At 52.1% G+C, this 27993-nt stretch overlaps 1 long non-coding RNA gene across 1 annotated transcript; it reads right to left on the reverse strand.

Annotated features, from left to right (window-relative positions):
• Window positions 1-2692: 2692 nt before the first annotated feature.
• On the reverse strand, window positions 2693-5226 carry LOC111097492. The gene is made up of 3 exons (XR_005364082.1): window positions 4950-5226; window positions 4714-4824; window positions 2693-4301 (listed from the first exon to the last, which is right to left on the reverse strand). It is a non-coding gene; the product is annotated as an uncharacterized LOC111097492 (long non-coding RNA).
• Window positions 5227-27993: the final 22767 nt, after the last annotated feature.

Here is a 27993-nt window from a genome sequence, read left to right on the forward strand (position 1 = left end):
GAACAGTGCCTGGCCCAGAATACTGCTTAGCATAGGATGGATGGATGGATGGATGGATGGACGGATGGATGATTTTCTGGAAAAAAAAAATTTATTGTCAAATTTTTAAAAGATTGTATTTATTTATTCATGAGAGACACACAGAGAGGCAGAGACATAGGCAGAGGGAGAAGCAGGCTCCCCACAGGGAGCCCAATGTGGGACTCATCCCAGGACCCCGGGATCACAACCTGAGCCAAAGGCAGATGCTCAACCACTGAGCCACCCAGGTGCCCCATTCATTGTTAATTTTAACTGCAGAAGGGAGTTGGTTGAGATGGAGGAGAAGGAGGCTCCTTTTCTGGCTCAAAAGCTGAATTTAGGGATCCCTGGGTGGCGCAGCGGTTTGGCGCCTGCCTTTGGCCCAGGGCGCGATCCTGGAGACCCGGGATCGAATCCCACGTCAGGCTCCCGGTGCATGGAGCCTGCTTCTCCCTCTGCCTGTGTCTCTGCCTCTCTCTCTCTCTCTCTCTGTGACTATCATAAATAAATAAAAATTAAAAAAAAAAAAAAAAAAAGCTGAATTTAGATTTTTCCCTGTAGGATTTAGGGTCATCTCAGAGCCCACTGAACTGCCTTCTGATCAGGGCTGCAGGGGAGTCTGTTCAGTGCGGATTCTCCTCCAGGCAATTTATGATTCTTCTCCATCCTTGGTCCCACCTCAGAGCCCCTCCTGTGATGGACTAAATGCAGCAGTCCTCTGACGGAGCCTGAGCTGTTAGCCACTCTCCTCCCCCTGCATGCGGACCCCCTGCCTGATGCCCGCTCTTCCCCAGCCCCATTGCACATGTCTTTTCCAGTCTCAGCTTGGGGCCACCACTTCCCCACCATGTGACCTTGGGCACAGCTTCCTCAAGCCTCAGTGATTCCATCTGTAAAATGAGGAACCAGTGCTTGCTAGGTTCTAAGATGAAAATGACCTCTGACTGTCCGTGCCCCGCACCATACCTAGGTTTGGTGATCACCCAATAAGCTTGTTTTTTAAGTTATTATTGTAATGGACAAGTCTTTCCAATTTTTTCCCTTCTATACCCACTACCTACAAATGTCTCAATAGGTTTTTTTTTTAAAGAGAGATTATTTATTTATTCATAAGAAACACTGAGAGAGGCAGAGACATAAGCAGAGGGAGAAGTAGGGTCCTCACAAGAAGCCTAATGTGGGACTTGATCCCGGACCCTGGGATCACGCCCTGAGCCAAAGGCAGACGCTAAACCACTGAGCCACCCACGTGTCCCCCAATAAGGTTTTTAATACATGATTTACTAGTAATAACGGTGACCACAGGGCTCAGTTCCCCTTTACTAAACACTCCTGTGCCCAGCACCCTGCTGGCGACACCTGTCACCTCCCGGGTGCTCTGGCCCACCTGCCTTGCCCTGCCCTGCGTGTGTTCTTCCTGTGAGACCTGTCATTTGGAACCTCCTTCCTTCTTTTTTTGCCCCCAGGATCCAGGATGCCAACCAAAACTGTGGGATTTCCAAGGATCCTCCTTTGGGCCCAGCCCTGTGGAGACGGTGGAAGATAAGGGAAAAATGAAGCTTGTCCCTGAGATCCTGAAATGGACATGGAGGTGGAGTGGTGGGGGCAGGAGTGCACCCGGGATTGCCGGGTCACAACTCAAGCCGAGGGCAGGAACGGGACAATTCACACTGGAGATGGTGACAGTTCCAGCTGATGAGTCTGTCTGTCCCCAGCCTGGGCCCAGGGCGTGGGGTAGATCCAAGACTTCTGTTGCCTTCCTCTTCCTCTTCCTCTCCCTCTTGCTTAGGGGTTAAATGCTCCTGAGAAGATCAGAGGGCAAAGGTGAAAGTGGAGACCTGCCTCGCCCTTCTAGAAGGTTCTGATTATGAAGGTGTCCAGACTGTCGGTGAAACCCCAGGAAACCAGACAGAAAGAGTCCTGCAGACCTTGCGCTCCTCCCAACTATATAGAGGGACATCTGAGGCCGGGGGAGAGAAGGGGCCCGCCCCCAAGGTCACAGAGGACGTCAGTGTCAGGGCTGAAGAGGATGACCACTGTCCATTCCATCGTAGCACCAAGAGGCAACATCAGCAGGCTCCGGAGGGGATTTGGTTTTTGATGGTGGCCAAGGCACCATGATAAATCCTCCCAGTATTATCCCGCCAAGTGTTGTCGCTGAACTGGAGAGGACGCTATCATTGTCCCCAGGTGTCTGAAGAGGACAGTCAGCAACGGGAAGCATTCGCCCGCGGCCGGCAGTGGTCAGGAGCAGATTCCTACGCTTAAACTCCTAACACTGGTCAATCTGCACTTTCTTCCTGGAGGCAGATGGGGTTGAAAAGCAGCCTCGCCACTTCCAGCCTCTATGTCTCAGTCTTCTCATCTGCAAAGGGAGTGGCCACACTCTCCTGGACGTTGTTTCCCCAGTGAAATGAGCACACGTGTGGCCCTGCCCCAGGGGCGTTGGGAAATGACAAGTGTGCGACGGGCAGCTGATCTTCAAAACTTCAGCGAACGACTTTTATTGCAGTACAATACACGTCACATCAAAGTTAACATTTTAGCCATTTTTAAGTGTACAGTTGAGAGGCACAAAATACATTCACACCGTTGTACGACCATCACCACCATCAGTCTCCAGAACTTTCTCACCTCCCCCAACGCTGGCTGCCTCCCCACCCCTGCCCCTTGAACACTAGCTCTCCCTGCCCCCTCCTTTACTTTTGAAAATGTGTAGCCTCCTGGCTACACATCCTAGTGGGATGGGGCAAGGAGAGGAGAGATGACAATAGGCTGGCAAACAACAAGGAAAAGGAAATGGGAAGGGAGAGGAAAGAAGAGGCTCCAGGGAAGTGCATCCAGGAAGCTGCTTCCGAGGGGCTGGCCAACCCCACCCATGGCCAGGCCAACCCTAGCCCCTTGCCCCAGAAGGAGCGACCTCTCCATTGAATGAAGGAACGGACAGATGACCACCAGACCACCACCCCCACCCTTCCACACAGAAGCCAGGACACCCTCCTGGCCCAGGGTCTTGCCAGAAGTCTGCTCATTGTTAGCCTCAGGAGCCTCGGGGTCCTCATCTATAAAATGGGGGTGCAGATGACGGTTGGTATGTCTCCAGACTGTTGTGAGAATCGGTTGACAAGTTGGTAGTAAAGCACAGAGCAGATGCCTGGCGTGGAGTGGCCTTCAGGGTTGGCTACCTTGTTGCTGCTGTTATACTATCCCACCCCACCCACCAGAAGGAGGGCAAAGGTCCTTGTATACTGTGAGAGAATGGACTTTTCCATGCAACCTTTCCTTTGCTCCCAGAATAGCTCAACTGGTCTCCTCACCACCCCGAGACCAAGCTGCTGGGTGATTCTGTGCTGAGTGGTGTGGCCAAAATAGCTAGCCAGATGCCATGCCCATCCTAGAGGGCTTGTGGGGGGGGGGGCTCAGAGGAGGGGGCACACATGGTGGAGGGACACAGACATGTGTCTGGATCTCTTGAGCCAAGGTAGTCAGTGATGAGTATATTCAGGTTCTGGGGAAGGGACCCTGAACTGGACTTAAAGGTCAGGGAAGACTTCCTGGAGGAGATGAATAAGATGGGTAGATGGTCCAGAGAGCTGAAACGACACAGGCAAAGGCCAGGAGGTGTCAACTCTCTAGGGGTACAAAGAGAATCAGAAATGATTCTGTATTACAGGAGCAAATAGTGTGAGGTGGAGAGGAGGGGATGGGTCTCCAGCAGGGCAGAGAGGGTAGGGGGCAGGTCGAGGGCCTGTGTGCCCCAGTACAGAGTTTGGACTCTGACTCACAGGCGAGGGGGCCATGGAAATGGCAGCATCTGTATTTTGGAGCATTCACCCTGGAGGCTGTGAATACAGCGGGGTGAGAGAGATGAGCACAACAGACAGGGGGCTACCACAGGCATCCTGGGGGAGTTTCGGGGGCAGCCCAGAGAGGAGGAGCTGGACCCAGAGAGGTCTCCAAGGTGAAACTCTTAGGACCAGAGTGGTTGGCAGAGCAATGTCCCCCGAAGATGTCTACATCCTACTCCCCGAGCATGAGACTATTTTAGGTTACATACAGAGAGAACTAAGGTTGCTGATGGAATTAAGATTGCTTATAGCTGACTTTGAGATGGAGAGATTATTCTAATCATCTGAGTGGTGATTGTAATCATAAGCATCCTTAAATGTGGAAGAGGGAAGAAGGGTCAGTATCTCGGATGAGGAAAGACTCCGTTGGTCACTCCTGGTTTTGAAGATGAAAGGAAGCCACCAGCCAAGCAGCATGGGCAGCCTCTATACCTGGAAATACAAGGAAACGATTCTCCCTCTAGAGCTCCAGAAGGAACGCAGCCCTGCCTACTGCGGCCTTGGATTCAGTCCGGTGAGACCTGAGTCAGACATCTGACCCATAAACTGTTTCAAGCCACTAAGTTTGTGGTTAGGCGTCACAGCAGCCACAGGTGCAACTACTGATGGAGTGGGGGTTGGGAGAGGGGACCTCAAGGACGTCTGGCTTGGGGACTGGAAAGATGGTAATGCCACCAACTGAAGGAGGCCACAGGACAACAAACACATGGGGACAGGAGGAGTCTGTCTCCTGCCCTGACCCATCAGCCCAGCCCAGGCTCTCGCTGGGCACACAGCCCAGGGACTCAGTGAAAAACTGGGCTGGCGGGGGTGGGGGGGTGGCGGGGGATGGATGTATCCTTACATCATTGCTGCTGGAGGGAAGTGGCTGTTGCAGGAGGAACAAGATCCCCCACAATTCCTTGGGTCTCATTTCTCAGGCATCAAAACAACCACTCTCTTAAGCTTTCGCTTCCTAAACAAGCCAGAGAAAAAGCATTTAAACCTCAGGACGGAGGTCAAGATGGGTGACAAGCCCAGGGCCAGGTGGCCTAAGTAATGACGCTGAGGGCTCTCAGTGGGTAGATGATGCCTGCGTACCTGTACCTGGCTTCCTCCGGAGGAGGGATCGCAGGTGCGACTGGCTGGAATCCTCTCCCACCTCGCTCTCCACAGCAATTCTTTTTGTATTTTTTCTTTCCTTCTAAATACAAGAAGGCGGGGGCAGGGGGCGGGGATGTTCCTGGTCTCGGGCGGAGCACCGGGCTCATCCCTGCCCGGCCGTCCCGGCCCCCGGCCTCTCCGCCGGCCTCGTCCCCCGCCTCCCCCGGCCCTTTGTCTGGCTCCCGCGCTGCCGCGCACATGGTCGCCTGTCAAATTCCGGGCGGCTCCCGGGGCACGTGTCGGGAAGGCTGCAGCTCCGCCGGCCCCGCGTAACCATGGAAACGGCGGCCAATGGGAAGCCCGCCTGCCCCCGGGGGCGGAGCCGAGCGCCGCCGGCGGGGGCGGGGCCGGGGCGGGGCCGGGGCGGTGGCGACGCAAGATGAGGGCGGGGCCCGGGTCACACCTGCCTGACCCAGCCGGCGAAAGTGTGCGGGGCGCTCCCTGGGTTGTCTGCACCGCGCAGCTTGGGTAACATTTCACATGCGTTTCCTCGGCACTCCCGGGATTTTTCTTTGCCTTGAAGTAGAAGTTTAAGAGGCTAGACTGCGGTAGATCTGGGTTCAGATCCGACCAGCAACACCTACCAGCTGTGTGCCTTGCACAAGTGGCTGGACCTTTCTGTGCCAGTTTCCTCGTTTGGTAAACTGAGGCGTTGCAAACCTGTGAACAGATAACAAGCAATTCACCCAGTCTGGCTGGCACCAGGGTGTGCTCAACAAACAGCAGTGACCCTTATGACTGACGTCATTTTCCTGATCTTCCAGAAAGGAAGACCCCATTTGGGTGTGAAAAATCCACCCTCTCAGCTTGAGGTTCCCCAGATGCCGACTTTTGCCTCATTTGCCCAAGGCTGGTTCCAACTATGGCTTCAACGTGCTTGTCAACAAAATGGAAAGATGGGCCTGGGGTCTCTCACAGTCCCCTTGGCAGCACCCAGGCTGCCAAGTCCCTGGAGGCTGCCATAGAGCTGAGCACCTCCCGATTGGGGGTGGGGGTGGGGGGGCTGAGGGCAGAAAGAAAGGAAGGTTCAGTGCCAAGGGCTGGGGGCCAGGAAAAGATTTTGGCACTGACGCCAACCAACCAGATGACCCACACAAGTGTTTTTACCTCTCTGGGCAAAAGCATCTTGTAAAACAGTGAGGATGATACCTGCTGACCTCCCCCTCAGTGTGGTGGAGAATCTGAAATGAGGAAATGGATTCTCAAAAAAAAAAAAAAAAAAAAAAAAAAAAGCAACCCTCTGTTTCCAAGTGAGCCTGGAAGAGTCCAACAGAAGCAGTGGTAGATAGCAAACTGCACTGGGAGAGACCTAGCCCCTCTCCCCTGGCTTCCCCAGGCTCAGCCTAGGGCATGGGACAAACATCCCTAGCCAGGAGCTTCAATTAGCAGGAATCTTTCTATCACTTTTATGAAGAAATGGAAAATGCATGTGTGCATTCATTCTTTTGTGTGCTCATTCATTCATTCATTTGTTCATTCAACAAAGTTTTCTGTGGGACTGCTGTGTGCTATAGCAGTGAACAAAACACGGCCCTGCCCTGAAAGAGGTCACTGTCTGGCTGGGGTGACAGGCATTAAAGAAATAAACATGGAAATAAACACGTGGCCACGAATATCCATAAATGCCCTGAAAGAAAAGCACAGGAGCCATGAGCATGGAGAAAATAAAAAGGAGTCTGGGGGAGAGAAGCAGTCAGGACAGGTCTCCCTGAGGAAGTGGCATTTCAGAGGGCCCTGAAGACTGAACAAGAGTCAGCCTGGCGAGGAGGGAGGAAAGGTATTCCAGGCAAAGGGAACGGTGTGCGGCGCCTTGAGGCCAGGGAGAGCTGAGGCATTCGGGGGAGCACAGCATCCTGTGGGCTGGAGACCACGGGCCGGGGCCGGGGAGTGGGGTGGCCCACAGACACTGGCTGGCTCAGTCAGGCAGGGTCATGCTAAGGATCTAAACTTTAGAAAATGGCCACAACATAAATTCATGGGGATTTACATTAAAATATACTTTATTGGGGCACCTGGGTGGCTCAGTGGTAGAGCGTCTGCCTTCAGCTCGGGTCACGATCCCCAGAGTCCTGAGATCAAGTCCCAGGTCGGGTTCCCTGTGAGGAGCCTGCTTCTCCCTCTGCCTGTGTCTCTGCCTCTCTCTGTGTCTTTCATGAATAGATACATAAAATCTTTTTAAAAATTAAAAAATATATATATACTTTTTTGTTTTTCAGAGTCACCCCCTGGATTCAGCTGGTGTTCAACCTGGTCTCACCTGCCTTCTGCCTTTTCCAGTCTGAAGGCGCTGGATGATTCAGAATCAGATGAGTTTCATTATTACTCAGCACACTTCACTGACTACGACAGAAAAGGAGACGCATTTATGGAAAGATGTTTAACACAAGGGTTAGAATTAGGGGTTGGGTTTTGGCTGAGGATAGAGCTGGTACAGGGTTTGGGTTAGGCTTGGGTTGGGGTTAGACTAAGACTAGTGTTGGGGTCAGGATTAGGGTTGGGTCAGGGTTTGGATTGTGAATTCGAGTTCCATCACATGCACCTCTATCGCTAGCGCCCAATCGAAAATCTGGGACATAAATAATAAGGGCCCAATGGATATTTTTGATGAATTAATTACTGTGGTTTATTGTGACCCAGAAAGACAAAGTGGCCAGGCAGCATCATTCTGTGGGTTCCTGGTTGTTTGTCTGTATATTGTGAACAGACTGGTAAAACTCACCCACACACTAATTTTCTATTCTTCTAAGACGGCACCCCCCAAAAATCATTCCTATGTAGGAAACAAGGGGGGAATGGCTTGTGCATGTCACTCCGGTGACCCATGCAGGGGAACAGAGAGCTTAGGGGACCAAATACTTCAAAAAAAGTCCAGGTTGGTGGAGGGAAGAGGAAGTGGGTTCCTGCAGAAGTCCCAGCCAGGCTGAGGGAGAGTCAGGGAACTAGATCCGGCTGGAAGGTGGGGTTTGGATGAGGAGTTGGGGGAGGGAAAAGGTGACAGAGGAGCAGTGGAGGTTAAGAAGGTAGGCAGACTACAGAGCGTACACATGTAACCCACGTAGTTCTTGGGGTGCACGTGGCTCTGGCCCTGCAGAGTCTCATTCGGAGAAGCTTGAGACGGTAGCCACAGATCATGCATGGGGGTTTCTAATATTATTTTGTCTTTCAAAGAATGTCAAGGAGGGTCTGACTCCTACACCACAGCCACACTGCTCAGTCCCATCACCCCTTCCTCTAGGGCTCTTGGATCGTGTTCTAATCCAGAATCTCTCCCTTGCAGCCCCCTGAAATGTGGCTTTCCTGCCCTCTGTGTGCTCACTCAGTTCTTCTCTATAAGATTCAACTCGGCCTCAGGGGCTTCCTCTCTTTGTTCCCTCTCTGTTCTCCCCACTCCCCAGAGCCCCCAGTAAGGAACAGCCTAGAACTGACCCAGCAAGTGCACAGCCCTCCCGCCCTCCCCTGTTCCGCACTCTCACCTCTGCCTAGAACCAGCCTTGGGAAGGAGAGAGTGCTCTGCAGAGGGCAGAAGGAAGAGCTGAATAGGCAAGGTCAAGATTCTCTTTTATGAGGCCTAGGTGAGTGGGGGAACGTTCCTGTGACTTGTCATAGTGTGAAGATTGCACCATCTCCATCGGGCACTGGGGAGCCAGGGGAGGGTTTTGAGCCAGAGAGTAAAGCGGTCAGATTTGTGAGCAAATCTTCCATGGAAGCAGGCTCTCTGTGTTTTGTGGCTGATCTTCCACCAGCACTCGGAAGATCCTGGTTAAATGGGTGACAAGCGAAAAGCTCAGTGATGAGTAAATGAATGAATGAATGGAATATTGAACTTCATGAGCATTCTGGATTTTCATGCCCCTCAAGGGCCCCAGGATGACTGCGCCCTCACCGCCATTCCTGAAGTCCCTGTTCTTCACCTTTATGACAACCAGTTGGGACCTCCTGACAATGACCTCTAGGCTCCTGGGAGACAGAGGACCAGGCTCCCCCTCCCAAATGGTGGAGCATCTGGACTGGCTCCACCAGTCTGCTGGGAATGGCCCGTGCTGCCCTGGGCAAGACCCACGGCACACGGGAAACCTCCCAGTGCTTTTGGCTCTGGCTGTAATTCTGGTTTCCAGAAACACATAAAAATAGCTTCAAGGACACACAGGGGGCGGGAGGGGGTAGCCCTGGTCCCTGACTTCCAGAAGAACTAGATACACACTCCCATCTCTCACTGTCCAGGGGCCCCCTGCTGCCCATATTAATCTGGATTTGAACCTGGGTCGGTATGTGTGGACCTCATGCCTAAACTTGCCTAGCTCCTCAGTCAGCGGCCCCCATCACCCAGCTTGGGGCAAAGAGAGGCTGACGCAGACGTTGTACAGGAAAAGCATCTGAAATCCCTCCCACTGCCAGCTCAGAGCAAAACTCCTGCAGGGCTCTGGTGCATGACTAAAGACAGGAGAAGCTGCCATCTGAGCTCAGAGCCTGGGATAACCATGGAGCATGCCTAGGGTGGGAGGGGAGGGGGCTGCCCAGTTGCAGGGGCTCACAAGCATCTTCAGTCTCCAGTGCTTGATTCCTCAAACAGTGGTGATGCAAAATGTGTGCCCCAGATCACCTTCCAAGCCCTGCAGCGCCCATCCTGAAGCCAGGCAAGAGCAGGAGGTTGAGGGGAATGGAGTGTTCTAGTGACAGGCACATTATGAGCACAGCCTATTCCAAGGGGTGTGCGTGCATCACCTGGAATCCTTACAGCCAGAATCTTTACAACCCCATAGGGACTTATCATCATTTGTCCCCATCATATAGATGAGCAAAGTAAGGCCCAGAGAGGCAAGTAACCAACCACCCAGCTAGCTGGGACAGAGCCAGGATGTGAACCCAGGGGGACTCAGGAGCCTAGGCTCCCACCTCTGCACTAAAGGAATGAGCTAAAGGTGGAAGCTACGGGTGGGGGTCAGTTTTCTTCCCTACCTCTTGAAAGCCCCAAAATAGACCTACTTTCCTGATGAAGGTCTCCTCCCCTCAGCTCCACAAATACCCACGTTCCCAGGCCGAACCCAGGGCGGGGGCCCACAGGAGCTCGCGCCCAGCAGGACCTATTTCTGGCTGCACAAGCGGCCTTCTGTCGTGGCCTCAGCCACAGCCCACGGCCAAGGGCCAGGCCCTGGCTGGGCCTCCAAAGGGCCCATTGTCCGGCTGCCTGGGCCACCAAGCCTGGCTCTTGGACATCCGGAGCAGGGGCAGAGGATGACCTGGACACAGTGGGCCGAAGGGCCTGTGTGAGAGCCGTAGGCGACTTGAAGGATATCCCAGACTCCACCGGCCTCAGGCTGGCCTCAGACAGGCCCTGAGGTCACACGCACACACCCAAGAAGTGACAACTGCAGCAAGGAGGTAAGAACCAGGGACTTAGAGCCGAGTGGGTTGGGATTCTAATACTGGCTGGCTCTGAGGCCCGCGTGGGTCATGCTCCCTCTCTGAGCCTTGGTCTCCTCCTCCATAAAATGGGACAGACACTGCCCCTCTTTTACAGATGTGCCAACCCAGCTTCAGAGAAGTGGCTCGCCTGAGTCCACACAAGGAGGAGTTCTACATATATATATATATATTAAAAAGGTTTTTGGGGCACCTGGCTGGCTCAGTTGGTAGAGCATGTGACTCTTGACCTTGGGGTTGTGAATTAGAGCCCCATATTGGGTGTAGACATTACTTAAAAATACAATCTTAAAAAAAAAAAGGTTTCCATTAGGAGCTTTTTCAAAAATACACCAAAGTAAAGAGTCTGGGGGCATCTGGGTGGCTCAGTGGTTGAGCATCTACCTTTGGCTCAAGTCATAACCTCAGGAGCCTGGGATGGAGTCCTGCATCGGGCTCCCCACAGGGAGCCTGCTTCTCCCTCTGCCTATGTCTCTGCCTCTCTCTGTGTGCTTCTCATGAATAAATAAATAAAATCTTTAAAAAAAGAAAGTAAAGAGTCTTATAAATCCCCCATCCTATCATTCAGATTCAATCATTATTGGGATTTTGCCACACCTGCTCTATCCCTGCCTTTGGTTATTTTGCTGTTGTTGCTTGAAGTAAGCTGAAAGCCAACCCTGGACATGCCCTTTCATCCCAACCCACTTCACTGTTGCTCTAAATATGTGGACCCGTTTTCATAGAAACACAATGCTACATCTGGCAAAATTAAGAGCAATTCCAAGGCCTTGTCGCAAACCCAGGGCATAATGGGGCTTTCCCAATACTCACCAATGTCAGGTTCCAGGTGATTTGTTCAAATTAGGATCCAGGTAAGGTCTCCACATGGCATTTGGTTGTAACATCCCATTACTTTTTTCGGAAGTTTATTTTCTCGCACTGACTTACCGAAGAAACTGAGTCTGTTGTCCTGTTAGAAGGCCACAGAAGACAGATTTATCTGTTTTCTTTCTCATGGTGTCATCTAACTTGTTTCTCCGTCCACATATTTCCTGTGAACTAGACGGTGAGCCCCTTTCCTCTTTAACTGGCTGTCTTATGGAGAAGTAATTCACACACCATAAAATTCACCCTTTTAAAGTAGACAATTTAATGGTTTTTAGTATGTTAACAGAGTTGTGCAACCACCACCATATTCAACTTCAGGACATTTTCATGAGGCCAAAAAGAAACCACATCCCCATTACCAGTCACTCCCCATTATGCCCTCCTGGCAACTGCTAGTCTTTTCTCTCTCTCTGGATCACCTATCTACTCTGGACATTTCATATAAATGGAATCAGAAAATATGAAGCCTTTTGTGACTGGCTGCTTAGCATATTTTCAAGGTTCATCATGTTATACCATGTATCAGCACTCCATCCCTTTTTATCAGCAAATAATATTCCATTTGAAAGTAGCCTATTTTTTTAATCCATTTATCCACTGAGGAGCATTAGCGTTCTTCCTCTTCTTGGCCCTTATGAATAATGCTGCTATAAACATTCATGTGTGTTTGGGTAAATATATGTTTTCAATTCTCTTGGGTGTTTATACATATTCCCAGGTCATACATAATACTGTGTTTAACATTTCAAGGAACCACCAAACTGTACTCCAAAGGAACTGTGCCAGTTCACCAGCACACCAGCAATGCATGAAGGTCCCAACTTCTCTACACCCTTGCCAACACTTGTTATTGCCCATCTTTTTAGTTTAGTCACTCTAGTGGGGGTGAAGTAGCATCTCGTGGTTTTGGTGACTAATGGCGTTGAGCATCTTTTCATATGTTTAGTGTAATTTGTATGTCCTCCTTGGAAGAATGTCTATTCAAATCCTTTGCCTGTTTTTAAATTGTGTTATTTGTTTTTTATTATTGAGTTGTAAGAACTCTCTATAGCTTCTGGACACAGATCTCTCATCAGACACATGATATACAAAATTTTACTCTCATTCTGTCGGTTATCTTTACACTTTTGGTGTTCTTAAAAGCACAAAGTTTTAAATTTTAGTGAATTCTTATTTATCTATTTATTCTTTTATCCCTTTGCTTTAGGTGTCCTATGCCTAATCCATGGTTATGAAGATTTACTTTTACATTTTATTTTAAGAGTTTTAGGGATAAAACTCAGAGGTTTAACACCTGCCTTCAGCCCAGGGCATGATCCTGGAGTCCCAGGATTGAGTCCCACATCAGGCTCCCTGCATGTAGCCTGCTTCTGCCTCTGCCTGTGTCTCTGCCTCTCTTGCTCTCGCTCTCTTTCTCTTTCTCTGTGTCTCTCATGAGTAAATAAATAAAATATTTTTTTTTAAAAAGAGCTTTGTAGTTTTAGCTCTTACATTTAAGAGCTTTTGTATATGGTGTGAGGTAGGGATCCAATTTCATTTTTTTGATGTGGGTATCCGGGTGTTCATACCATTTGTTGAAAAGACTATTCTTTCCCTATTGAATGGCTTCATACCTTTGTCAGAAATCAATTGAACATAAATGTATGGGTTTACTTCTGGACTCTCTCAACTCTATTCCATTGATCTATAGTTTATCCTTATGCCAGTGCCACACAGTCTTGATTCCTGTAGCTGTGTAATAACTACTAAAATCAGAATGTATGGGTTCTCCAATTTTGTTCTTCTTTGTCAAGATCATTTGGCTTTCTGGGTCTTTCACATCTCTGTATCCATTTTAAGATGAACTTGTCAATTTGTTGCCAAAAAAAGCCAATTGGAATTTTGATAGGAATTTCATTAACTCTATACATCTGTTTGTTGGACTTGCCAACTCTAAATGTAAACTTTGAATTGTATTGGACCCCAATGATCTAGAGTTCTGACCCCAAGCATCCACAAAGCCCCTGCCCTGAGCAGCTCTCAAGGGCTGCAGGGCCCATATGTTTCTGTAGCCAACCCAAGACCCTGAGAGCTTCCAGGCAATCTGCTGTTAGGTCTCATCTACCCCCATCCTTCAGTTGACTTTTGGAGTCAAAATGCAGAAGTTAACATTTCCTTATGTTAAACTCCTTTTGTAAGTTGTGGATACCAGGGCCAGGGAAATCTTCATGATTCTTAATTCTGCCCAAGCAGGGAACCAGCATCTCCCCCAGCTGAGGCCCAACAGAGCTGATAGCCCTCACAAGTCCTTCTCCCTATCTGACTGCAGCAGAGCCTGTTCTACTTTCTGGGTCATTTAGTCCTTGTTCTTCACCCACAAAGTCACTCATCTCTGAGGAGTGGCGGGGGTGGGGGTGGGAGGGTTCCCAGGCAACAAAAACCATCACTGAGTATATGATCCCAACCCTATTTCTCTGTCTTGTAAATCTCTCATTCAACTATTCAGCAGGTCTATGACTGAGCTGTGCTGGGCACTGTGGGGAGTGAGGACTCAGGACCCTGCATCCAGAAACTCCCAGACCAGGGGGCTGACAAGAGCCGCCATCTTTAAGCCTCTGGGCTTAAAGATGTGTGCCTAGTTCCCCTGAAAGTTCAGTACAACACCATGAAGCATTTGTTGTCATTACTATATCTATATCCAAAAAAATATTAATTGAGCAGCTGCTCAGTGCGTGGCCTGTGCAAGGGGGTGGATGCTCAATGCTGACAAAGACTCCTCAGGTCCCTGCCTCCTTGGAAATGGTCCCCAGTAGGAGAGGCAGACGTAGAACAAGAAAGACAAGGGAAGGAGGGTCACAGCACGCAGTTAACACCATAGCTGACAAAACAGAAGAGAAAAGTAACAGGAGGGACCTACCTCAAGTATGTTAATTGGCAAAGGACCCTCTGAGGAGGCCATACTGCCACCAAGACCCCAAGGATGAGAAGGAGTGTGGAAAAAGAACGCGTGGTAAAGCATTTCTGGTAGGGGAACCACGAGCACATAACCCTGAGGTAGGGGCTGGACAAGAGGTTGGGGTGGCAGAGGTGCAATGAGCAGGGGTGCAGCATGGAGGCGACGAGGCCAGAAGGGTCAGGACAGATCATACAGGTTGGGGAGCCCTGGCCAAAAGCAGGAAGGAGGACGGAGGCTATTGAGGGTTTAAGCAGGGGCATGACATGCTCCACATTATGTGTTTAAAACAATCACTCAGGCCCCTCTATAGAATCTTCCAGAGGAAGATGACGCTGACCTCCCTGGGTGGTGGTCAGGGGTAGAGAGAGATGTGGATTGACGTGGATAGAGCCAATAGGCTATGGTTGGAAGCACATAGAGAGGAAAAGAGAGGAAGCAGAGATGGCCCTCGGGCCCCTGTCCAGGGTGACGGCAGAATCCTAAAACAGACTTCTCGGCTCCCATCTTGTCTACTTCTCCTTTCTGGGTCAGAGATGCTTCCAGAGCTTCAAGCCAAGCCATGTCCACCCATGATAAGGAAGGTGGGACCGTTCAAGAGGCAGGCAAACCCTCCACTCATCCTCTCTTTCCTGCTGCCCTGCCTGGCAGGAGAGGCGGGGAGGCAGCCCAGCTTCGAGTCCACCAACTAGCTGTGAGGCCTTGGGTGGCCACAGTCCTGCCCGGAAAGCTTTATGGCCACTGGCTCCGGTTGATGGGGAGGTGGGTGGTCAGCAGCCCGTCACGGCCCTCAGCTTAGACACAGAATTAAGCAGAAGGTCCCCGACCTGGACTGAAGACAAACGGGGAATCATTCATTCATTCGGTGCCTGCAGAGCCCCATCAGGTGCCAGCATGTCCCAGGCACTGATGAAACAGCCACAAGCTCCCGACCTCATGGGGCACACATCCTAGGGGGGAGTTGACAGCAAGTGAGAAAAACGCGCCGTGCAATGGACGCCAAGATGCATGAGCTACACAGATCTTGCTCCAAGCACCACGTGGTTGGGATGAAAACAGTCCACACCTCGCCACTGTTGCTACTGGGCAATCGGGGTCATCCTCGTCTCCTGCTTCGTCTTCCCTCTTGCCGTGATTGTCCGGGACCTCGAGACAGGCAGAGAAACTGAGGCAGCTGGGAATGCCATGGGGCTCCATCTGACAATGGCTGGGGGCGGGGCAGGTGTGGGAAGCAGAGGTGGGCCTGGGAGCTCTCCCACAGGCCCGAGCAGTGCCTCCCTCGTCCCGGAGTAAGCATGTGATTAAGTAATCTTATTATGAAAGTCCCACATGATCAGACTCCTGGGCTACACTTTGAATGAAATTAATTCCAAGGTTCAACCAAGTCCCTGGGTGTTTTCCTTCCAGGGAAGGTAGTAGGAGGGAAATGAGGTCTGTATGTTCCAGAACCCCGAGGAACAGGCCCCAAGTCCCGATGCTGCTGGAGGCAGGGGCAGGGGCTGGAGGAGAGGGTTCAACCGGTCATTGCTCACCCCCAAACCCCAGCCACCTTAGTACATGTTCCCACTTGGATGCCCCAAATGCCAAAAATGGGTTCCTTGTTGCCCTGCCCATTGACACCACCCAGAAACACGTTTCTTCTCTGGGACCCCTCCCTCTGCAAATGATTTCATCCTCTCAGCTGTCCTCTCAGGACCTTGGGTCCACCCTGCCCGAAGCCCCCTCGTCCCGTCACCAGGTCCACCCGACCCCAGACACTCCTCAAATGTCTCCCCTTGTTTCTGTTTCTACAGCCTCCTCCTCAGCCCCAGCTCCACAGCCTGGAGCCTCCTCACAGACACTTCCCGCTCTAGACTCTTCCATGACTCCCCCTGTATTTGAAATGATCCCCCTCCCATCCCAGGTGCCAGATCCCAAGCTGGGCACTGGGGAGACCACATCTCCAGCCCTCAAAAGTGCTGCCCCTGCTCTGCAGCCTCAGCAGATGGGACTCCCCAGGGGGAGATGGACATGCCATGCACCCCCTACCTGAGTCCCACCACCCTCCTCCGAGGGACAGCCAGGTATCGGGGGAGATGGGAAGAGACCACCAGCCCAGACAGGCAAACAGCTTTAATGAGAGCCCTCGTTCTACCGATGGGAACGGCACACCCCAAGTACAGGAAAATGGGGCTTGCAGTGCTCACTCATCACTGCGTCCCCAGCACAGGGCCCTGCACACAGGAGGAGCTCAAGTGATGCTCCTAATGAATGTTGATGCTTTATCCCATCCAGCTGCCTCCTCACATGGTTGAGGGAGATGCCAGCAAAGGCCTGCATGGATCCAGGGGTCAGCATGAGCTCTCCTGGCCTCACAGTACGAGGCAGATGTGACTAGTGTGGGAAGGAAAAGGGCATTCTAGAAAGGGACACAGAGTCAGCAAAGACAGAGGGCGGAAAGGAATGTGGATCTCCTGAGAGGGCCCCATCAGCCTGGCCCCTCCTCAGTGCTCTCAGATAAATAATACGGCTTCCTGTCTCTTACAGATGAGTAGAATAAATGGTTAAATTCTTCCCTCCAGGTCCTACAGTCAGAAATTCTAACCTGAGTCAGAGGCCCAGAGCCCTTGGATCATCGCTGAACTGAACACCTCCCCACCTGGCTTTCTCTTAGCAGTGGGGTTTAGAATTTGTATGCACAGGAATGAACTTTACATGAAATAGGGTTTCCTGTAGTCTGAATTAAAACTTCCCCCTCTGGTATATTCTCCTATTACTGGGACGTGCAGCCCCAGTTCTTGATCTCGGGCCTGAGATCAAGAGAGGGCCTGAGCATCAAAGGAAGTGTGTGCTAGAAGGAGCCTGGAGCCATTCCGTGCTGAGGACAGGGCAGGTGAGGTGGAGGGGGAATGAAGAAAGGACAATCCTGTCCAGGCACCACCAATTCAGTTGGGGGTAGGAGATGGATCCCCAAAGAGCTGGAACAATTGACAATGTCAGGGCAGGAGTGAGAAGTCATCCATCCATCCATCCATCCATCCATCCATGCATCCATCCATTCAACAAATACATTGACTGAGCCCACAGTCTGATGAAGTGACAAACAGGGAAGCAGGTAATTACAATCCAGTGCTGTGACAGGGGACATACAAAGCACTGGGGGAGCCCAGAGAAGGCACCCGATCTAGCATGAGGTTGGGGTGGAGTAGTCAGGGAAGGCTTCCTGGAAGAGGTAATGTCTAACCTGAGACTTAGGGGGCAAGCAGGACTTAGCCAGACTAAGAGGTGAGGAAAAGCAGCTCAGACTGAAGGAACCCAACAGCACCTACCTACACCCAGAGGTGTGGTTCCGGCCTTCAGAGACCAGAACAGCTCAGTGTGGCTGAAGCAGAGAGCAGGGCAGCATGGAGGGGATGGACTGGGGAGGGGTGCATTTTCAGAGGAGGGTGTCTGGGGCCAGATCTGCCAGGACCTTGGGAGACACAGTTAAGAGTGGATCTCTACACAAGGGCAGCAGGAGCCTGTCAATACTTCTTAACACAGGAGACATGTGGCTAGATTTCCTGTTTAGAAAGATAACTCGGGCTTCTGATGAGGATAGGCGGGGTTATTCTGACCAGGCTTCTATATAGTAACTTGAGTTGAAATATCTATACCTAACGCAGAGATACAGATATATTAGGGATAGCCTCAAACGTTTACAAAAGAATGAGAAATTTCCAACCAAACCTAAAGGAAAAATAGGAACTCAGAGCAGGAGTGCACATGGAGGCTTCTTCTGCCTAAGGAAAATTTCCAAGCTGAGAGAAGCCTTGCCTTTGCCAGCTGCAGAAAAATGGGGGTGGGGGTGGGGAGAACAGAAACCAAAGCCCAGGACCCACAGTCTCACAAAAGACTTTCCCACAGTTAGCTGGGACCCCCAGGGTCTCCTGGGGAGAGGGTTAGGGTCTCCCTTGGGGAGAGGGTGATAAGAAGTGGACCAGTACCTTCTGAGGAAACAGCTGGGTTTGAATGACTCAGGCATCTCAGGGAAGCTCCAGCTTGTTAGGTGGGCCCGGACAGGTAGTACTTCCAAGTGCGTGGTTGATGCAAACAAAATCCTGCTATGAAGCGAAGCAACTTCGTCTCATGCTCTAGACTGTCCCTGTGTTTAATTTTTCAAATACTGTGATCAATGCACCAAGAAAACCAGGCATACAAGGAAATAAGACACCATGAGAAAACAAATGAATGAAAACACTTAGAGACATACCTGCAAAGATGTTCAGGTGTGGGAATTAACATAAAACAATGGTGCTTACGATATTTAAAAAAATTAAAAGGTAAGTGTGAAACATCACCGGAGAACATAAAACTCTAAAAAGTGACACAGCAAACTGACAAAAGAACCAAACAGTAGCCCTAGTAATGAACATTATGATAATGGAAATTTAAAACTCAGAGACGTTAGGGGCTCCTGGCTGGTTCAGTCAGTAGAGAGTGTGACTCTTGACCTAGGGGTCATGAGATCAAGCCCCACTGCAGGTGTAGAGATTACTCAAAAAAAAAAAAAAAAAAAAAAAAAAAAAAAAAGTCTGAGGCTTCATTTCTTGAACCTGTATGTCTCATACACATTGGTTTCTAATCATTCATTAAATATTAAATTGCATGTTTGTTTTTCACTGTGCTACAAAGCTGTATTTTTATAATTTATGCATTTCCTGCATGTGTGTTGTATTTCAAACTGATGAGGCATAGAGAGCACTCAGTGGCTGGGTTTGAGAATGGATTAAATGCAGCCAAAGAAAGAATTAGGTCAAAAGAAAATATCCTGGATGCACTGCAGAGAGACACAGAGATGGGCAAAAGGGGAGGGTAAGAGACAGAGAGGGTAGGCAAGATAAAGTCTGATCAGAGCCCTGGAAGAGAGAGAAAGGAACAGAGACAGTGTTTAGGAGACAGTGGCTGATAATGTCCAGGACTGATAAAAGACACCAAACCACAGGGGCGCCTGGGTGAGTCAGTCGGTTAAGCATCTGACTCTTGATTTTGGCTCAGGTCCTGATCTCAGGGTCATAATACTGAGCCCACAACAGGCACAACTCTCAGTGGGGAGTCACCCTGGACTTTTTTCTCTCCCTCTGTCTTTGCTTCTCCCCCTGCTCAAGTGTTCTCACTTTCTAAAACAAATACATAAATCTTAAAAAAAGAAAAAGACACCCAACCATAGATTCGAGACACCTAAAAAGTCCCCAGAGAGATAAATAAAAAGAATCCACACTTCCACCCAACATAGCGAATCCGCAGAAACCCAAAAGTAGGGCAGCCAGGGTGGCTCAGCAGTTTAGCGCCGCCTTCAGCCCAGGGTGTGATCCTGGAGACCTGGGATGGAGTCCCCCATCGGGCTCCCTGCATGGAGCCTGCTTCTCCCTCTGCCTGTGTCTCTGCCTCTCTCTCTCTCTATGTCTCTCATGAATAAAATCTTAAAAAAAAAAAAAAAAGGAAAGAAAGAAATCCAAAGGTAAGGGGAGAACATACCTAGCAGCAGTCAGAGGGAAAAAGCCAGATTCACCTTCCAGGGAAGTCTGGCTGGGCCGACAGCCGACTTTTCCACAGCAGCCATGGAAGTCGGGAGCCCTGGGACGTAGCACCCACCTGGAGTCTCCTATGCAATGAAAGGACACTCTGGCTGCCAGACCAGAGGCTGAGCAACCGGCTGGAAGCTGGGACAACGGTGGCCAGGACCAGATCAGCAACAGGGAAGGAGATAGGTGGACAGATCTGGGAGAGGCCGAGGACCCAGAACTGGGGTGACTTGGTGATGACTTTTTGTGATGGAGGAGGGCAAGAAGAAGCAGGGTGAAGGTCAAGTCTGGCAAGGGGGCTGCTTGGCTGGACGGGCCCTGCTGCCATGAGATGAAACAGGAGGAGCAGGTTTAGGGGGTTGGTGGGCTTAGTTTGGGATGTGGTCGCCGCAGAAAATCAAGTCCATTGGTACCCAAGGGATAGGAGGCTCCTGGGGCAGGAGGAGACAGGAAGGATTCCCTGGGGGAAGAGGTAGTGCAATCAGCTCTTAAGGGCAGGCAGCAGAAAGGGGAAGATCTGCGAGGCGGCAGCCTGGAGAGCACAGCACCCACGGCTCCAGAAGGCAGCAAGGGTGACGGGAGGCCATGGGAAAGGGCCAGGCCCGGCAGGGAGACACAGCGGCAGGCCGCTCCCTAGGAGCATCAGCAACCCGCAGAGCTTGGTCCGTAACAGGTGCTCGGCCCACGCGTGCTGAGCAAGCCAAGCGAGAGGTGCCGGCACACAGTCGGTGGTTGTGGTTGGTGTCAGTGGTGAGGCCAGCACTTAGCTGGTTTCCTTCTTCCGTCCTGGTGCAGAAAGCCACACCTGCTCCCCTTCAGCCGGGATTCCCTAACCATAATTATGCCTCCCGCAAACACCAGTGGGAATAGCACAACGTTGGGAAACTGAGGCAGTCACAAGCAAAGATTGCTTGGCAAAAGATTGTTTGGTTGTTGTTGGTTGTTGGGTTTTTTTGTTTTGTTTTGTTTTGTTTTGGGTTTTTTGTTTTGGTTTTGGTGGGTGGAAAAACAAGTACCCAGCCCCTCCTATCTGGCTCCCTACCACCCCGACCGCCTCCCATCCTGCAAAGGCCTTCCACGGAGGGAGGTGCCTACATTCCCATCTCTCCCTGTCACGAAGAGGAAAGCATGAGCCCAGCCTGGCTGGCATCCTCAAGAGTGCCACCTCTGGAGCTAAATGCACAGCCATGTAAGGACAGAGACCCTGTCCTCCAGGAGTGAGAACCCCCAGGGTTCCCCACAGCCCACGAGAGTGGGAGAACCGATGCTTCCCGGAGCCCTCCTGCTCCCGCCTGCCTCGAGGCTGCTCATTTCCACAGAATCTGTGGGCTGAGACTCTGGCGTGTGACTCACCTCCCTCCCCTCCTCTCCCTGAGTAAATGTCAAGTAACATTAGCTACCCCATCTCCCTCAGCAACAGCCCCCCTCATTTTTGGTGGTGCTGTTTACCTCGGCTGGATCAATCAGCGTTCGGGGAGAAAATAGAAACCCTTTTAGATCCAATTAATGAAAATCGGGCAGCAGGAGTGTGCCTGTTTAAAATTTCACTACCTGCACAAGGGAAGGACTGGAAAGACAGGGGTGGGGGAAGGGGGAGAGCCGTCTGGGCCCCACTGCCAAGCCAGGACCCAGCCAGCATTCGGAAGAGAAACCCCAATTTCTGAGGGAGAGAGCTGGCAATGCCCCCAAACTGGGTCCCGGTCAAACACTGCCCTTGTGGGCACAGAGCCAGAAGCGGCCTCTTTGCTGCTTCTTTGGATGGCAGGTGGGGAAGTGAGGATGGAGATGGAGGGAGGTGGTTTGCACTTCAGATGAGAGCCAGGGATGCGGAGTGAGAGCCCTTGGGGGAAACTCAGGGTCCTCCATTTGCATCAGAACACAAGCCTAGCTTGGTGAGGGGCTTCCCTCTGCCACCAGGACCCTAACCCCAAGGAGGTACAGTTTTATTCCTAATCCACTGTGTTCTAGGAATCATGCTGGGGGCTGGGGCCTCCACCACCAGGCTCATGGTCCTGTCTGCCACATAATGGTCAAAGGCAGACAGACCTGGCTCTGACCCCGGCTCAGCCACAGCCAGCTGCATGACCTTGGGCTAGTGGCTGATCCTTCTGAGACTTACAGTTTTCATCTGTAAAATGGGGTCATAATTGCATGCTTCATAGGGAGTTTCCTTGTTCTTGGGCATCTGTGACCTGGCTCATGGGACCTACCCCCATAGACAGCCGTTTGAGGTGGAGACTATGACTTGCCCATGACTGAGCCAGGATTCCACACAGCTCTGCCGAACCCCTGAGCAGGGCCACCCAGAACCTCAGGATCGCTAGGACCCAGTAATCCCACCCACCAGACCCAAAGCCACCAGGCAAGGCTTCTCATTCATCGTATTATGTCCCATGGGCAGCAAAGGGCCCAGAGCAGGTGCACCAGGGATGTCGTTTGGAAGGATGAAAGAGTGAGTTTTACAGTCTTCAAAGTGTTTGGCACATCCTTTAGGTGACAGTAGGAAAGAGGCAAGCGATCTCTGGGCCTAGTTTGTCTGTCAAGTGGGAATTGAATCAGATGCCTTTTGGACCCACTTCACATCCCTCTGGCTTCATCTCTGCTCCAGGTGAGCTCCAGGTGGGGACAGGTGCAGGCAGGCTCAGACTCTGCACACAGACCCTGTGCCCCCCACCCCACCCACACATCCTTCTGCTCACTCTGTGCAGCGTGGGGCACCAGGGGGAGCCATCCCAAAGGCCTGCATAGAGGGAGTGCAGGGGACTTCAAGCCCCCAGGGCCGTCCTCCATCAGTGCCCCTGTAGAAGGTGCTGGGTAGCTTCCCATATGGCAGCAGAGGGCCCAGCAAGATAGAGGCCTAGCTGCCTGTAGTGATTATCAGCCCTGTCACCCCCAGCCCTGTGTGGGCTTCTCTGGGTGGGCTCACTCCCCTGTCCCCTCCTGCTGCCCCCTTGGAGCACTCCCCAGCAAAGGATGCACACCCGGGTCCTCACCAGGCTCTGCTTCCAGGGCAGCTCAGGCTAAGACCGAGGCAAATGCTAATCATGGCCTGACGAGCATATGTGGTGACGACGCAAGAGGATGGTGGCACAACTGGAGTCCAAGCACGGCAGACATGTGACAGGCCCGGCATATAGCAGGTGCTCAATGAACAGGTGCGGCTTCCCAGGGCCAGGGAGGCATCCATCATTCACTGCAGGCACGGTTGACAGAGCACCAGTCTTGTGCCGAGCCAGGGCTTGGCTCAGAAATGGCACGGTTGCCACCCACGAGGGCCACAGCCTCCCAGGGCAGACAGACAAGTCAACGGGGGGGCGGGGATATAAAGCCAAGTGACGGTGGTGATATCAAAGCAGCAAAAGTGAGTGGGCGCAATGAGAGAAGACAGAAGGGTACCCCCTGAGCCCCCTGAACCCCCTAAGCATGGTGGTGGAGAAGGGTCCAGATGTGGGGAGGGAGGAGGGGACGGGGTCAGGGCAGGGCAGGGACAAGGCTGGAGAGGCCCAGAGCCCTGAGCTTCCAGCAGACCATGTCCCTGCCAGCCCAGCCTTCGCTGCCAGAAGCACCTGGGCCAGTGCAGCACAGATGTCCCTCTGCCCTGCCAGTGGCAGCTGGGGCTTTTGTGAAGTGCCCGGCTTCAGAGGGGTGCGTGCAGGGGGGACCCCAGATGTGCCCAGGTTCCACGCGACGCTGCCAGGTTCCGAACGGCCTGACAGAAAAGGGAGGCTGTCCCATGCCAGCCAGAGCCAAAGGCCCTGCCAACGCCCTGGTGTGGATGAGAGGCCACATCCAGAATACCCTGTGCAGCTGTGCGGCTCAGCCTGGCTCAGCAGGGTCCAGCAGCAATGACAGAGCACCCCCGGGGGCAGGGATGCAGGGCCGCGCTCACCCACCTGCACGTGTAGCGTGAGTGGCGGAGAATAGGAGTTCCTCTCCCACTAACTGCTCAGCCACTGCTGGGGCTCCGCTCCACACAGTCGCTCAGGAACCCAGGCCACCAGGGGCTCCCCAGTCTGACGGCTCCCCATCTGCAAGGGTCACTGAAATAGGAGAAGAGACAACAGGGAAATGGGAGCCCCAGCCTGGAGGGGACACTTGTCACCTCACCTCTCCACCCATTGGCCAGGGAGTGTGAGGAGTCAAGCAGAAGTTCGGTGGGTCAGTGCGGATCATCTCGACCACAACAGCAATGTGACCCCTTAGGCTGGGCCCCAGCCCTAGTGGCCACAGGGGTGGGGGGTAGAATGCAGCTCAACCTCCCAGAGTCTCCATTTCTTCTGTGGCAGAGTAGGGGCCAGGGTGGTCTCTACCTCCCCGAGCTGGAGTCGGCTTAGTTGAGAGGTCATATCAGCACAGTGCATCCCCCCGCACCCGGCCTATGAGCGGATGTCCTGTCTGTGGTTCTTCATCACCACCTTTGTTTTTTGTAGTTGTTATTTGTTTAAAATTTTAATTTATTTATTCATGAGAGGCACACAGAGAGAGGCAGAGACATAGGCAGAGAGAGAAGCAGGCTCCCTGCGGAGAACCCCATGTGGGACTCGATCCAGGGACTCTGGGATCACACCCTGAGCCAAAGGCAGATGCTCAGCCACTGAGCCACCCAGGTGCCCCTCGTCACCCCCTCAGACTACAACGATTATAAGTGGGAACTCACGAAACATTTTATTGCATTTTCTCTTATTTTACAAAAAGGAGCTGGAAGATGCAAGGGCAGAGGCACAAGCCAAAAGGGAGGAGGGCCGGGTGTCGTCAGGGTAACGTGACCGAGGGCAGACATCACGAGACCCTCCAAGAGCCACAGATCCTGACACTCCTCTGGAAGTGCTCCAGATGAATTCCGGACAAGCAGGGTGGAAACCGTGAAGTGAAATGACAAAACTGAAACACACACAAAATCCTGGACCTGGCACTTTGACAACTGTTCCTAAAAAGACAAGGGGATTTTGTATGTTTTCCCATGTCGGGGGAAGAACAGCCCCATTACCACATTCAAGTCTGCGACACGTTCCCACACTCGCTCGCCGTGAGTTGGCTTCAGGAATATATATGTTGAAAGGAAGGGATTCCTGTCACAGGATGTCCCCCCAGGCACTGTGGGGTGGGAGGCAGAGGAAGTGATGACCAGCTCCAGTGGAAGCTGACTTCACAGAGGTAATAACATTTGGGGCTGGCCTGCGAGAGCAACAGGGTCACATGCTGGAGAAAGGGACACTAACAGACACTGAAGATCCTCTTGCCCCCAGCCATTCCCAAACCCCTGTTCCCCTGCCTGCCTCCCATTACAGAGGCTAAAAAGCCATGTGCTTATTTTCCTAGCATCCCTTAGAGCCAGAAGAGGCCATGGGGCCATGTTCCGGCCAATGGTATACAAGGCAAAATCTGCAGGGGCCTCAAGATCTTTTCCTCCCTGATTAAAGGGGAGAAGTCCCAGAGGAGAGCACTCTCTCACACCTTCACTATGCCTCTCATCACGCACACCTTCTCCCTTCCCACTTGGAGATGTGGCCCCATGAAGACGTGGAGTCCTGGGGCTGTGGCAGCCACTTTATCACCATGAGGTTGATGCTTGTTGCTATGGCAGCTTGTTATCACCATGAAGAGAATCAGAGAGGCAACTTAGAGTCTGATCCTGTGGCTAAATAAACCTGCAGACATCATTCCTGGTCTTGTTTTTATTTTTTTTAAAGTTTTTTTATTTATTTATTCATAGACACACAGAGAGAGAGAGAGAGAGAGGGAGAGAGAGGCAGAGACACAGGCAGAGGGAGAAGCAGGCTCCATGCAGGGAGCCTGACGTGGGACTCGATCCTGAGACTCCAGGATCACCCCCTGGGCTGCAGGCGGCGCTAAACCGCTGAGCTACCGGGGCTGCCCCTGGTCTTGTTTTTAAAGGTAAACTTTAGTGAGTCTAATGGTTTAAGCCCCTGGAAGTTATGTTTTCTGATACCTGAAGCTAAAGGCGTTTCTAAAGGATACAAGGTCCTGCCTCATGAGAAACTCCAAACAATGAGCAGACTTTGCTTCTAGAAGCCAGCCCAGGAATGTGCATAAATTCCCTTTCAGGTAAAGGATGTTTTCATTATATTATATGAAAACAGAACCAAGAGTGTCCCTAAATGATACCAAGTTCACAGGCATCTGGGACCCCTGGCCAGACCCCATACTGTCCCCAGTTTCTCTCTCCTGCACCTTGTCCCCCACCCCCACTGCACTGCCCTCCTCCACGACACACGATTCTTAGACACACCAGGCTATGTCCCACTTCCAAGCTTCTGTCACCAGGGCCCCACTTGGTGTGCCCGACAACTACCCTCCCTGGTCAGCTCGGGCTACTGCAACAGACCCCACAGACTCGGGGCTTCACCAGCACATACTTTACTCCTCCCGGTTCTGGAGGCTGGAATCGGGATCAGGGTTTCTGTGTGGTCGGGCTGTGTGGTGAGGACCCTCTTCCCGGCTCTCAGATGGCCGCCTTCCTGGATGTGTCCGTGGGGAGAAAGGTCTATCTCTTCCTTCTGAAGAGGTCACTAATCCCATTCTGAGGCCCCCCATGGCCTGGTCTAAGCCTCACTACCTCCCAAAGGCCCCACCATCTCCAATACTGTCACCTTAGGGGGTCAGTGTTTCAACCTCTGAGTCCAGACAGAGGCCACAGGCCCTCCCAAGCCTGGGCGCCAGCCTCTCGCCACCTAGGCTGCATCCAAAGCCTCTCTTGGGTCTCCAGCTCCGGCCTCATGCCCAGCACTGAGCTTGGTACTGGTGTTATAGCTGCAAACAAGACGCGAGGGACAGACATCCACCCAGCACCCACAATTCACCAACTACCCCATTAACTGGGGCAAAGGAAGAAACGTCAGATGCCTAAAAAGCATGCAATGGGGAAGCCAGCCTGGGGGGTAGGAGAGAACCTCCCCAGAAACCTAACATTTAGACTGAGACACAAAGGGCACACTGAACTTCTTGCACTGGCTGAGGCGCACAGGTGATGGGCCTCTCTGAGCCTCAGTTTCCACCTCTGTGAAACGGGGCTCCTGGCAGGCCTCCCTCCCTGGGTCAGTGTGGGGCTCCAGTGGGATCCCATGGCGAGGCCCAGGCCTGAGTGTGTTAAGAGCTCGGCAAACAGGGACGCCTTGGTGGCTCAGTGGTTGAGCATCTGCCTTTGGCTCAGGTCCTGATCCTGGAGTCCCAGGATCAAGTTCCTCATCGGTCTCCCTGCGTGGACCCTGCTTCTCCCTCTGCCTGTGTCTCTCATGAATAAATAAACAAAATAAAAAAAAATTAAAAAAAAAAAAAGAGCTTGGCAAACACATTACTCTTCAGGGAGAGTGGGGGTCTACTGGCCCCTTGTGACAAGCTAACTGGAGAAACAGCCTTTGCCTGAGTATCTGTGGGCTCGGGGGACCATGGAGTGATGGGTGCCATCTCTCCTGTTTGACCCTCAGGAAATGAGAGGCACCCTTCGGCCAAGTCAGGGGGCAGGATGTGGGGAGACAAAGCCCCAGGCCCAGGGCAGGCAGGCTGAGAGGGAAAGCAGGGGCCAAGCCAGGCCAAAGGGAGGTCAGGAGTTAGGGGTCAGAGGGGAGAGCCCAAGGCTGGGAGGGGCAGACGGTCCCAGGGTTGAGAGTCCCAGGCCCCAGAGTCAGACAGACCCAGGTGGGCTCCTACCCCGGACCCCAGCCCCCCTACCCAGCAATGCTCACACCTCCGTGGCCCTTCCAGTTTGCCTTCCATTTCAGGAAGAAGTTCTGATGCCAAGGCCAGGGCCAAGGCAGCCCCCGGGACATGCTGTCACCCCACAGCTGGCCTGTGGCCTCCTCTGTTGGCCGTCTGCGTCTCACACCCTGGACTACGAGAGGTCAAGAGAAGGCTGGAGAAAGGTCATTCCCTCCGGGGTTGCCCGATTTAGCAGAAACACACAGAATGTCTAGTTACAACTGAATGTCAGATAAACAAATAATATGTTTAGTGCAAGCACGTCCCGCACTATTTGGGACATACTTGAACTAAAAAATTATTCACTGTTTATCTGAAATTTAAATTTAACTGGATGTGCTCTATTTATGAGGCAACCCCAATTCCATGATGTCCTTATGTCATGCCCTTCCTTAAGAGTCATCCGTGGCTCCTTGGTGCCTGAGGTCAAAGTGCAGCCTGCTGCACACATGACAGCAGAGGCTCATGTGGGGTGGCTCCTGTTGTGCCAGCCTCTGCA

The sequence above is a fragment of the Canis lupus genome, chromosome 9 (assembly GCF_011100685.1).
Source record: "Canis lupus familiaris isolate Mischka breed German Shepherd chromosome 9, alternate assembly UU_Cfam_GSD_1.0, whole genome shotgun sequence".
Lineage (NCBI taxonomy): Eukaryota > Metazoa > Chordata > Mammalia > Carnivora > Canidae > Canis > Canis lupus.